Source organism: Sipha flava, unplaced genomic scaffold (assembly GCF_003268045.1).
Source record: "Sipha flava isolate LNK unplaced genomic scaffold, YSA_version1 73_pilon_pilon, whole genome shotgun sequence".
Classification (NCBI taxonomy): Eukaryota; Metazoa; Arthropoda; class Insecta; order Hemiptera; family Aphididae; genus Sipha; species Sipha flava.
This window is the reverse complement of record NW_020273613.1, coordinates 2,949,901-2,962,683: the sequence shown is the minus strand read 5'-3', so window position 1 is coordinate 2,962,683 and position 12,783 is coordinate 2,949,901. Positions and strand designations below refer to the sequence as shown.

Genomic DNA, 12,783 nt, shown 5'->3' with positions numbered 1-12,783 from the left:
GTCCAACATTGAGGTTCCGGATTCTACTGGTGACTTTTTAAAAAATCCACTTTCTAGCAGCAAATTACCTCGTTGTTGATAAGTAATGCTTGTTGATCCATGAAGAGCTACATCTTTGCATAATCTTATAAAAGGATTCATTTTATTATTATCAATATATAACTTATAACTTTTGCTATCGATGTAACTTACTGTTATTGCTACTAAAAGCGAATCAAAAGCACACGTGTTAAATATCAGAATTTTTTCTTTATTTACTTTAACAGCGGGTAAAAGATTTCCGTTTAATATCACTGATAATGAAGTTGATCGTAATCCTGAAGTGTTTAGTACACGACGAATATCTGAACATGGACTTATATATTTTGATAATCGTTTGGAATTTATTATTTTTTTTTTAATTTTGATAGGTTGGTCTGCTTTATTTCTCCAATTTTCTTGTGTTCATCTGTTATCATTATATTTAAATCAGATTTATCTGAATTGATAGAAATATCATCATCACTATAAAATTCCGATTCAACATCATTACTTATATCGCTATTTATATAAATTTCCTTATTTGTTTCATTACCATATATCATATCAGTACTACTGTTGTTTGATCTAAAATTATTTTTTGATTTAAAATCTTGAATTTTGTTAACTTGTAATAATCTGGCCATTTTTAATTCTCCTTCTATCGATAATAAATGTGAACCAACAAAACGGTCTATGGTGCTAAGTGATTGTCTCAATTCATTTTTGGAATGAGAAAAATATCCTTCGACTGGTGCTCAAGTGGCCGTTTCATACTTTGATTTATAGTATCTAGCCATTATATTTGTCCAGAGAGGAAAATCTTTGGTAATCCGAAGAAGAGAAGCACATAAGCCAGGTAAAAAGTACCCATTCAAACGATCACCACGTGTATCGGAGAGAACTGCTACACGTTCTTTAATAATTTTAATAAATGTATCCATATTATTTGAAATATTATTAAGACATTGAACATTATTTTGAATATCTTCATTTTCTTCAACTATTTCTTGTTCATCTGAAATTATATTTTCTTTGAAATCAACATTTTAGATTTGTTTTAAAATATTTTCTCTGAATTTTTCTGACGAAGTGTAATATTTTGTACCTTCTATATTACCATCAAATTCTTAAGATGCAATTACTAAAATTTCAGTTAACATTGTTTTAAATTCATTAAGTGTTTTTGATTTTATAAGGAGAATTATGGCTCTGACGTAAAATTCTTTAATTTGTCCGTGACTTCTTACCTTAAAACACTTCCATCTACAAATCATTTTAATTAAATGGGCAATATCCAAACGCACATAAACATATAGTTTAGAATTTGAAACAATTACACCATCTTCTTCATCTTGAAGAATCTTCAAACTCATTTCACAATATTGTATCTTAGATAAACCATAACAGAAAGAACGTGTAACAGCTCCTATAAGTGCATTTGAATAATCAACCACAACTTCATATGGTGAAGTAGCACCAGCTCTTATCCATTGACTTAACCAATAAGTTATAGTTGCTAAATCTTGTACTTCTGAGAGCATTTGACACACTGGTACTTGAATAAATCCATCATTTAAAACTGCGACATATAAAAAAATATGTGATGATTGTAATTCCTGTGATGTTCTATTTATATTTCTTACGACACTTCCTGTTGCATCAATACAAAGTCTACAATTACGCAATGAATTTGTTTTTGATTTCTTGTAAACAACCATCTGATACGGAGACCGATAATGGACGATTACTCGATCAATACTTATGTTATGAATTGATCCAGCATAAGGAACTGTATGTTTCATTTCCACTAAGGACAAAAGGATTTTTTTTTACGATTTCTAATTTTTTATCTCGAAATTCTTGTTTAGCCTTTCTTAACACATTTGTCTGATAAATGTTTGTTGGTATTATATCTCCAAAGTCATATTTTCTCCTTATTTGATCATTTCTCCAAGTATTTGCACGCAGGTTTTGTAGATCTTCTCCAATACTATATCTTTTTTCTCCATTTAAGTTCCTTTTTAAATTATTATTATGTACTATTCCACTAGTATCTTTGATTTTTAAAATAAGTTTTAAAGGTTGATCTTCGAGAGGGTGCTTAACAGCTACACCTTTAAGTTTGGCATAACATTTATCAGTTTTACAAGTTGCGTTAAAAACTAAAAAACATTTAGCAGATTTACTGTTATAAACTTTACACCTTTTAAATATGTAACAACATGGCAACTTGTGTATTTTTACAAATTCATCAAATATTATATTTGACCAAACGCCTGGTTTCAATACTGAATATTTTCTTTTATTTTTTCTATTGCCATACTCAACATCAATCGGTTTCATTTTTTGATACGCTTTATACGGAATATCAATATGAAAAGTTTTAAGACTTTCATCACCATCAAAATACAAATCCATTTCTTCATCTTCAGACTCTTCGGTAAAACTAGAATTTGACATATTACTTTGAATATCTGCAGGTTAGGTTATTCGAACATATAAATAATAGAACTAATAACTTCACAAATAATTTATTATGTTTAACTTACCTTTTTTAGTGCCATTCTTAATATATTATTATTAATTAACTTAATTAACCAATTGAAAAAACTGTGGTATAATTACAATTTCACTGCACTGCATTTATTGAAGTATAAAACACAAATGATGGATATGGTAAAATAATATTTAGCAATAATAAAAATTAAAAACAAAAATAATACAATGTAAAAAATTAATTATATATAGTTACAAATTGATTTTTATAAGTTACAACTTGTTTTGGACGATTCGGTTAAATTGGGGGGGGGCCAGCCCCTCATTGAGAAATTTACAATTACTCGAAAGGGCCGAGGTACAAATTCTAAAAAGATGGTTACAAATAGTTACAAATTGAGTTTTATAAGTTACAAATTGTTTTGGACGATTTCGTTGAATTGGGGGGGCCAGCCCCCCATAGGGAAATCGGTGACTACACGAAATTGAAGAGGTTACAAATTTCAAAAAGTTGGTTACAAATAGTTACAAATTGGGCTTTATAAATTACAATTTGTTTTGGACGATTTCGTTGAATTGGGGGGGCTGCGTGAAGTTAGCCCCTCATTGAGAAAGTACCCGTAGCTTGAAAAATATGAGGTTACAAATTCTAAAAACTTGGTTACAAATAGTTACAAATTAAGAAAATAAGGTTACAATTATTTTGGAAAGTTTTTTTTATAGTGGGGGGGCTAACTTCACACACGTCAATCAATTACAATCAATTTCAAAGGATCAAAAATCGACAAAATTTTATAGAATTTGACAGGTTGTTCTGACTGGCAAAAACAGATCGATATTGAACTATACACCAATTAGGATTAATAATAATAAATTTATTAACGCCCTTGTCAGGACAAAAAAGGGCATACATTTTACATTTTTTACAATAAATATTCATTATTATATAACTAATAATTATGTAGATGGTATTAAAATATGATACGCAATAGTAATAAATTATAATAACATAGCTCATGTGAACATATAACTGATATAACTAGTAATTTATTACAATAAGAAATGTACCTATTAATTGAAAATTAAATATACATTCCGAATTTTGTATTCATTGTAAAAATTAAAGTCGAAATTATCCAGATAATAGTCTATTACTATCATCTTTCTATACACATACGAGTATATACTAATATCCTATTTTTTCTAAAATGAGCAAGAGTGATGTCCATCTTATGGAACACCAAAATAAATACTAAATGGGGCTATCATTTTTCAGAAATTTGTACTTGACGATTTCTACCCGTTAGAATAGAACCGAACTCAGTGTGAATGGCGTCATATGATGCGAACGACAAAAGCGTGTATCATGTAGGCGAGTCGTCTTCTCCCAACCTGTATCTGCATTTTATAAACGTATCTTAGCATACTAATTAATTTTAATTCTTAAGACGTCAAATATGACCTTCGAATACTGTCAAATACATAATAATAACATTACTGTATCGCTACATAACTAACAGTACTTCAAATTTGTGCGAGTAAGCCGTATAATAAAATAATTAATGATACATACCAAGGGCGAATCCAAGAGTGGAGGTTCGGGTCCGGAACCCCCCCCCCCCATTGAAATGTCTACATACTTAACGGTTTAATAGTAAATATTTTAATAATAGTTTATAGTGTATTTTAATTTCCTATTATCTTCAATATACAAAGTTTATAGATAATATAATATACCTATAATGTATCAACCATATTATAGTATATTAACAGTAATTTGTTGGTATTGAGTTAAACTATAATTATAATTAGAGAACTGATAAAATAAAAATGTTAGACTTCCCCATAAAAATTCCTGGGTACGCTCCTGGTACATACATTTACGCTGCAATGTCGAACATACTATGAGGATTATTCAATTTTTTAGACAACCATAGTAAGGTTAGATTTTGTTATAGAGGCTACAGAAAAAATAGTTGCGAAAAATCATTTTTAACTATCCAATTCCGGCGACTCGAGCAAGTCATTGGTACGCGGTTAAACTGCACGTGCGACCAATATCGCAACTACCGAGTGTGCAAGGTGTGCAAGGTGTGCATTGCACATCGGCCCCCAAACCATTAGAGACCCCACACGATGTATTATTATAGACATTTTAACTGAAGTAAATTAATAAATGTAAAAAACAGATTTATCATATTATTAAATATTTATAATTAACATACCCAACTACTAACTAGTTGCCAATGACCAAATGCAATACCATTGATTATAAATACTATAATATTACTAAAGTATTTATAATCCTATGGTAATATTAATTCTTAGAACAGAAATAGCAGAAACTAATGCAGGTCATTTAAAATTAAAGAACCACTAGACTACGTTCCATAGTATAAACACCGGTTAACATATTTTATTTATAGTAGGTAAATATTTTTTTGAAAATATATTTAGGCCCCAAATTCAAATTTGCATACCAGCTCCATAGTGTGTAGTTGCTGCACTGCGTGCAACGCGTGTTTAAAACAATTGTCATTCGAAAGCAATCCATAAACATTAAGACGAGTCTTAATTTAATGCAAGTTTGATGTGCAGTAAATACACACACACACACACATCCGCAAATGTATATATATATATATATATATATATGTATGTTATGCATGGTGCAATGTAACACGCGCAGTATTGTTTATATTTGACCTGTCCGTTATAGTATTATTATTGATAGCTCTTATTTGGACACGTCGTCGTAATTAACGAGCTTATAAACATCTGAACGCTAAATTAACTAGCTTGCAAATTACATATGGAACGCGTGTGGTCAATTTATAGATATGGCTGCCGAAATCGATCGGCTCAGACGTCACAGCGTATACATCATAGCTCACGGACGAAAAGCGTGTGGACATTGTCGACGAGTTATGCATATGTATCATTATATTATGCACAAAGTTTGTTATCAGCCGTATAAATCAAACAACAATTTAACCGGAACAATTGGGAGACCAACATAGAAATCCGAGCTATATAAGAGTGAATTTAAAAATCAATAATTTATAATACATGTTTGGCAAATTTGATCAAATTTAAGGAAAAAGTACATATTTTGTTGATTTTCATATGTATATTAGGCATATATAATAGTCTGTAAAAAAAAATATAATTTTTCTTTCTTATCCCGTATAAGATTAAATTTCTAACTTGACGTTGAAAGAATTTTTTCGCGATTTAAAAATATCCTATTGAATAAAATTCTTTCATTTAAAATCTTAAGAAAGTATCAGTGGTTCAATGCAATAACTTAACAGGTATTATCAAACATAATTTTTTTTGTATTTAACTTAGAAAATATCAAAAAAATATTTTTTAATATTTTCAGTTCGATAAAATGTCAAAATGCCAACCAGTTAATATTTTTTCAGTTACAATTTTATGTATATTATTATTTTATTAACAGCATCGGATGTATTTGATGTATTTTTTTTTTTTAGAACTCAGAACAATAATTTGCATATTTAGAAATTTTTATTTTTACATATTTAAAATTTTTAATTAATGCATATTTTACTATTTCAAGACAAAGGGTGAGATCGCGGTATTTGTGGTGCCACACGACCGTGTCAACTTATAACCGAAAACGACTAGGAAATGTCTGGAAGACAATGCAACGCGTGTACTGCCGTGGTGTACATAAAGACATAATACACATGATTAGTTACGATATGTTCATCGATCTGCTACGGAAGGACTGAGCTGCGGTGAGAATGAAATGCTATGTTAAGTACCTCCTGCAACCTGCTCTCCAAACAATCCCATTTATACGGTAACACATGAATATGTATAAAATGTTCTAACTAGACAGATGAATGATAAATGATAATAACTAGGGCACGGATGTTGTAGTAGTAAAAGAGTAGTAAAATTGATTGCAGTATTACTCTTAAAAAAAATCTAAAATTGCACTGAAAAAATAACGTTTCGTCATAACTCATAAAATTACGTTTATTTGATCCGTCATTAACTTATTGTAATTTATATATTATACATCACTGACTCATTAGTTACAATTTATAAACATTTATAAAAAATATATAATTAAAAATGTTGTTGCATTGAACTGTAAGTATTTTTTTATTATTTAAATCCAATTTTTGGAGCCAGTAAGTTTTTATACTTCGAAAAACATTTTTCTATGTCGGTTGATGTGAGCGGAGCGTACTTAAAATAAAGTAAATTGCTTACCGTCAAGTCAAGTCATCTAACGGTTTTCTTTTTCCAATCAATAAATTATTCATTATACTTATTGTTTCAAATACGGGTTTTTTTTTTTTTTAATAATTTTTATGAACTTTTCAATATTTTTTGTGTTAAATATATTATACTCTTATCTGTACTCATTGTAAATACGACGAATCCGATAATCGCATTATGACGAAATCGATACGATTTTAAAAATTATCAAACTATCGTTTTTACTATACATACAATAATATCGATAGATAATAAGATATATAAACAATACACATCAGTTCATCATGTACTTCGTGCTTAAAACAATTTGACAATTTTATTTCATGACATTTTTATAAAACCATTTAAAAAGTATTAAAAAATTTAAATCTTGTGAAAACATTTAAAAAATAATTAAAATAGTTTTTATAAATAAATAAAATCAACAAAATTGTGTTTTGTCGAAAATTCTGAAAAATTGAATTTTAAATTATTATATTTTCATTCGTACCTATACGAAACGCATTTAAAACTTACTTAGCAATAAATTGGAGCAGTAGAAGAAAAGTTGCAAATGCAACAACATCCGTGCCCTAATAATAAAGTTCCATCGTACAATGACTACAGTTATTTTAATCTGTAATATTATTGTGATTCCGGGTTGGAAGCAAATAAACAAGTTAAAAATATACTGGTTTTTCTAAAACATTCCGTGGAAGGTTTAATTACAAAACTACCCTCAGACTAAGGGGAATAGTAAGTTCCTACACGAGAGTAGCAGGTAAACAATAACATACGTTAGTTCCTACACGGTTAAAACCAGGTACGTATATTAGTTCCCACACGGTAAAAACTAGGTACGTATGTTAATTCCTACATGGCAGAATATGTATATAAAAATCTTCAAAAAAACAATGTATAGAATGGTCACAGCACCAACAGACGTATCGTTATGTTGGGTTATTTCTTATTGAATCTTTAAAACATTCAAATACTATATTAGAGTATAGTATAGTATATATAGTATATATAAATAGAATATAGTATATTAGAGTATCTGATAAACGTATACGAAATTACGAAAAAATACAACAAGTTACAGGCTGATAATAGTATCCCGACTTGACGTAGGAAAGATAAAATATCTTATTATTACGACTTTTCATAACGGATAAAATTGATACAGAACTTGATTTTGGTTTGATAATCTTATAATTTTTTATAACCATACACCGTACAATGTACATCTAGCTTAAAAGTATTGTTCCAATCATCCGTGTTTACGTACATATCCGTATATATCAGTCACAATGAGCGAGAATGTATTATTCATGTTGAGTGAAAAAGGCAAACAACTGCTAGTTTTAAATGATTTTAAATTTTTTAAACATCATACATCTAAAAAAGAATAAAAATACGTGGCGTTGTGTTATATTATTTTTTTACCTAATTTTTGCCGTGTAGGAAGTTCCTACTAGGAACTTACATATCGTACACATATATCAAAACAGTAACAACTTAAAAAACGCTTTTTTCAGGAATGTCGGTTTTGTTGGTGGTACATTCGTATCATTCATTCAATAAAATGTACTTACATTGCCATCTGATGGAGTATATTAAAGATAAACTTGTTTTGTTGATTTATGTAGTTTCGTTTATAGAACCCGAATATACGTTTAATTAAAAAAAACCAATTATTTGAGTTGTAACTGTTTTGATATGGATGTGCGATATGTATCTTTTTCCACCGTGTAGGAATTAACATACGTACCTGGTTTTACCGTGTAGGAACTTACTTCTGTATCTTTTTCTATCGTGTGGGAATTTACATTTGCCCCAGACTAAGTCTTGATGGTTTTGACGTCTGAATGATCACGTCTTAATATTCTTTGTAGAAACGAAGTCCGATATAATTGTTGTGCAAGAGTCGCATGTACATTATACGAAAACATATTATCGGAGAGAGATAAAAAGAAAAAAAGCTCATCGGCGACCCTCGTATATCCGAATAAATCGTGATACTATAATAATATATTGTTTTCAGTGCGTCATCACGTCACGTAGACAAAAAACAATAAGATCATCATGAACCATCAACTCAAGAAAAAATATTTGAAAATGAATGGCAAATGTCATACAGGTGTATTGTATAAATATAACTTTAACTTGTATTTTATATTATTTTTTTATTTTTTTCGGAGTATGAATAAATAATGATATCTTAGTATTTATATAATTTATTTGTATTTTCCATTGTATTAGCACGTTTTAGTTAGATAGTAGACTTATAACATAAGAAGATACAAATTTTTAAAAATTTTGTTTGTGATTATTCATATTCTTTTTATAATTATTATTTTCTACAAACTCACGAATGGTTTTCGAAATTATTGTAAACATTTACCGTGCAATATCACGAATTACATTAAAATTAAAAACCTTCAACCAATATGAGCCTCTAACATTTATAAGCGAGCATTCAAGTATAACGTCAGTACATTTTTTAGCATTTTTGTCCACTCCTTCCCCCATGTCAACGTACGTCGGACAGTGAATACTATTCCTCATATCTTACGTCAATAGTTTTCATAGACAAACCTTCTCTCCCCTAAATTTTTTTATTCTCATTAACGAGAGTAATTTTTTCAAAAATCAATATAAAGATAATAATAAGAATTATAAGATGGCTCGTCTGTTCGGATGCTGTTGATAATTCATAGATTTTTGTATTTTTACGCGTTTATCCGAATTTTGTACTGTCAGATTTTTCGAATCCCTAACCCCTGGTCTGTTAGCGTAAATACATCGTTGAATGCTCCTTATAATAATAATTAATTTATCGAGTTGTGAGCAATAACTATTGCCAATTGATATTATAACAATTTATATAGAAAAAAAAATGGATTTTCGATTTATTAACTATTTTTATAAAACAAAAATGAACTCAAACCAATCCATCAAAGATATATCAAACTTTATATTTGAATTGTTGAAAAAAGCACGAAAAAAAATATTGCAAAAAATTTGTCAGAAGTGGGATTCGAACCCACGCCCTCAGATGAGGACCAGAACGCTCGAAACGACCTGCAATGCAGGCCAAGGTGTAACCTTGAGTCTGGCGCCTTAGACCGCTCGGCCATCCTGACATGTTATAAAATGGTGAAAAAGATGTTATTTAAACTAATGAAAAATTTCTAATATTTTTACAATTAAAATAAAAGATAATTATCTATATTTATAACTATAGTTACTATCCTATAATTTAAAAAACGATGGATAACAACCCTTTAACAAATTTTATGTGACCTAAATTGTATATCTTGAAATCCAAAATTTTAAACAATTTGACACATTTTCATGTCTAAAAAATAAAATTGAAAATTTTACTAATTTTTAACTACAAAAATGTAGCAAATTTTCATAATTTTTATCAAACTTATCCAAACGCTCGTAAATATTTTTTCTAAATTAAGCTCATTTTTTTTTTTTATTGATTAGTTATAGATATCTATGAAGGACTTTGTATAACATTTTCAAGACTTTTTTTGAACATAAATTATTTTATCGACATATTCAAAAAGAAAATGCAAATAAAACATAAAAATTAAAAACTGTACAATCTATAGAAAACGGTGTTATAATCAGTACAAATCTCAAGTTTTTACAATTTCTTTTTTTAAAATTATAATAAAAACAAAAATTTGATTTTGTCGAAAACCGGTATGTTATAAGTGTTATATATATTATAAGTATAACTTTTCGTTTGTTTTTCATAGTTGTTAAAATATCTATTGAGAAATCAGAAATCAGTAAAATATACTAACTAGACAGTATCTATAGCATCGGAAATTGTTTATGAACTCAATCATTTTTAGTGTAGAAACAAAAAAATATGTTTTTACAGATTACCATGAGCGTTCTCACGGGAGGGGGGATGAATCCCTAAATGGCCTTTTTTTTTTAGGTAAGATGGATTTTCATGATTAACTGATAATTGATATTTTAATGAAAATTAAATAAATAAATAATTTTGTCTAATTTTAGTCAATAAATTTTGAATAATATTATTTTTCATGCGAATATGCAATTGGTATACAAATAACAAATTACAAACCACGATAGATTAATATCTGTAATCTAATACTATAGTGATGTAAAATTATACAAGTGATAACATATTTGTGTTTATCGATTGTTTTTAGCAATTTGTATAGTGTATTGACGAGTTTACAACTGATGAATGAGTTGAATTTTTATTTTTGGTCAAAATGAAACAAAGTAATTCAAGTATACTAAATTTTTTTCCAAAAATTAAAAATCAATAATAAATAAATTTATAATTTCATACTTTTCATAATTTGATGTCATTCATGGAATCGTCTTCCCGGCTTAACATTGTTGGCCGTCCAAATAGAAATCCCAATTGATACCAAAGAAGTTCTTGAGATGACGGCTCAAAAATCAAGAAAACTCGATTAAACGAGTATTTTGTAAATTTAATGTTTAAATTAAATATATAATATTTTTTAATTTTCATTTCATGTAGGTATGTTGTTTTTATATAAAAAAGAGGGTGTAGGGGCTTGGCTCCCATGGCTTAACTTTTATACATTTTCATATATCCTCCCCCCAATAAAAAAAATCCTGAGGAACGCCTCTCCCGATTACAGAATATTATTTAACTTAGTTCTTCTCAAGTGCAATTCGTGAGATACAATAGCAAAATTTCGTTCCATAATACTGTTAAATTAATTCTATTCGGTAAGGTAAATAATTATCTAATAATCAATTATTGAAAACATTATGTTATTTGTGGGCCTAAACTGTCTGTGGTCATTGCTCCTATGAGTCCAATGCAATGACATTTAGACACTTTTAGTAATCGATATTTTATGACAGGGGTGGGCAACTGGCGACCCGCGAGCCTTTTTTATCTAGTCCATGCTATATTTTCAAATTACATTATATAATTTAAAATACATATTTTGAATTACTTATTTTTTCTTTGCTTTCCATACTCTGGTTTCCTAGATTTTAATTTTCTTTAAATTGGCCCTCTAGTAACTTTGAGTTGCCCATCCCTATTTTATATCATGTAAGAAAAAGGTACCGGGCGTTTTTATGTGATTTTCAATGACAATGGTCTGAATAGTAAATAAAATATACAATACACATTTTGAATTTTGATTGTTTGTCCTGAGTTACGATAATTATCAAGACTGTCCAATGAATAACTTTTCTAAAATTTCCATTAAACATCCTTCCAATACTTTTTTCTTATTTTATATAATATTTTTAAAACTATCCAATGTTACACAGTTGAGTTGAATGCTGTTTAATCGTCAATTTTTTAATTGGTCACACATAACCAGTATTGGGAATAGATAATGCAAAATTTATCTAGATAAAGATGAAAGATAATCTATCCAAATTCATCTAGATAAAGATAATAGATAAAAAAAAATTAAAATATCTAGATAAAGATAAAAGATAATTTCTTTTTTATCTAGATAAAAAAAAGATATTTTCAAAAAATGTTATTTTTTGGTCAACATTTCATATTCTAATAATATCGATGAAGACTCAATTATAATCAGGGGCGTATTTAGGAATGTCTTATGGGGGAGGGGGGAACAAAAAGTTCAAAGTATACACAGTTATAACTTTTCCATCTCAAAAAACTGTCGTTATTCATAACCAAATAATCAAAATACAAGTGTTTGATAGAAACATAAACTTTTATTACACAAATTTATAATAAAACATATTTTTAAGTATAATTTTTATAATTACAATAACTGAAGACGTCTGAGGTGTTTATTAGCATATGCATCAACTACTTCTTTAGGTTTTATAATTATTTCAGGGTGTATACAATGCTAATCCGTTTAATCGATGGTATCATATTATCATGATATATTGATACTCCAATATTTCACCGTGTGCCCGTGCGTGAAAAATAAGAGGGCCTACAATAATAAATAAAGTATAAAATACGATGAATGGGGGGCACGGGCCCCTTAGGCCTAC

The 12,783-nt window shown here is 28.6% G+C and overlaps 1 non-coding gene across 1 annotated transcript; it reads right to left on the bottom strand.

Annotated features, from left to right (window-relative positions):
• Positions 1-9,778: 9,778 nt before the first annotated feature.
• On the bottom strand, positions 9,779-9,899 carry Trnal-caa. The gene is made up of 2 exons: positions 9,862-9,899; positions 9,779-9,824 (listed from the first exon to the last, which is right to left on the bottom strand). It is a non-coding gene; the product is annotated as a tRNA-Leu (tRNA).
• Between the last annotated feature and the right edge of the window lie 2,884 nt (positions 9,900-12,783).